Below are 1,379 nucleotides of genomic sequence, written 5' to 3' on the forward strand. Positions count from 1 at the left end.
TATGTGTGGTTCCTTTAAAAGACCGCTAGGGGTTTTCCCTTTAAAATGTGTGGCTTACAGAGACCATATGTGGCAAAATCGGTTCAAATAACCAAGGAGCTTGACAGGCAGGTTTCTGTAGTGTAGTGGTTATCACGTTCGTCTCACACGTGAAAGGTCCTCGGTTTGAAACCAAGCAGAAACAACGCGTTCCTTTTGATACAAAGCCACTCAATGTCTTTCGTGATGCACTTTACGGCTCGTGTAGTGAAGCACTTTCAAAGTTACACACAGTGGTAGGTTTCCGCCTCACACGTGACAGGTGGCCCGTTCGCAAGTTTGTGAAAACCATTGCCCCTTTGGGGAGTGTTGCACAGAGAGAAAATGTGTGGCCGAATCAATCAAAACAACCAAAAAATCCAAATGAGCAGGTTTCTGTGGTGTAATGGTTAATACGCTCGCCTCACAAGTGAAAGGTTCTCGGTTCTTCTGAAATAAACACTTTGTTAAAGATGTGAAAGGGTTTTAGCCTCATTGATTTAATTACGTGAACAGTTAAATCAGTTTGCGAACCTGATCGTGGGTATGTGAGAGTTAAACTTACGGTGGGTGAGGGTTTTGAGGTTCAGTCTACATTACCCAGCAATTTGGCTGGGTATTTAGGCCAACGAAAACCTCTTGTTGCCTTCACGTAAAGTCTTGAATGGTTTTCGCCATTCATATTTTATGTTGAAATCTGTTGAAAACAATAAAAAAACTATCATTTAAAGGTCAGTCCTTTTTATGATTTCCAAACATGTCTAAGGCGATGGATTGCTAATCCACAGTTCTCTTAACGCCTTTACCTTTCATTGGGCTGATATGAACGCTTTCAAAAATATTGGGTCTCATTCATGAAACACGAGCAGAACGAATTTTTGTGTAAATCGTTCGTAAAGTCCTTTTGGCGTAAATTTTCTGATTCATGAAAGTGTTCTTATTTTCCAAATGTTAGATGGTACGAAAGAAATCTACACCTGCTCCCAGCCACGCGTAAATGGTGCGTTTAACATCCGAACGTTTTGCTCATTAATAAGGCTGTATTTTAATTCAGCTTAATCATGTACATATTATACAGCATTTTGAAAAAATATTATATACAGTAATAATATAAGTTTTTTCTTTTCACTTTTATGATGAACTCCAGTAATAGCATCTGCATCCGGAACTCTTTAATCAAATAAGTAATTACTTTCAATAGGGCTTGGCAGCTAATAGCCCCTTAATTGTTACGGAAATTATTTCCTATAAAATGGCCAAAATCAGGCATAACAAGAAACATTTACGATGGCTGATATAGCGCTTTTGCTAGATTTGGCAGATAGAGCGCTGCGCAAAAGGCGTATTTTCAGAGACCGTGC

General features: G+C 39.2%; 1 non-coding gene across 1 annotated transcript; it reads left to right on the top strand.

Annotated features, from left to right (window-relative positions):
* Positions 1-111: 111 nt before the first annotated feature.
* On the top strand, positions 112-184 carry trnav-cac (transfer RNA valine (anticodon CAC)). The gene has a single exon. It is a non-coding gene; the product is annotated as a tRNA-Val (tRNA).
* The last annotated feature ends 1,195 nt before the right edge of the window (positions 185-1,379 follow it).

This window comes from Paramisgurnus dabryanus, chromosome 14 (genome assembly GCF_030506205.2).
Source record: "Paramisgurnus dabryanus chromosome 14, PD_genome_1.1, whole genome shotgun sequence".
Classification (NCBI taxonomy): Eukaryota; Metazoa; Chordata; class Actinopteri; order Cypriniformes; family Cobitidae; genus Paramisgurnus; species Paramisgurnus dabryanus.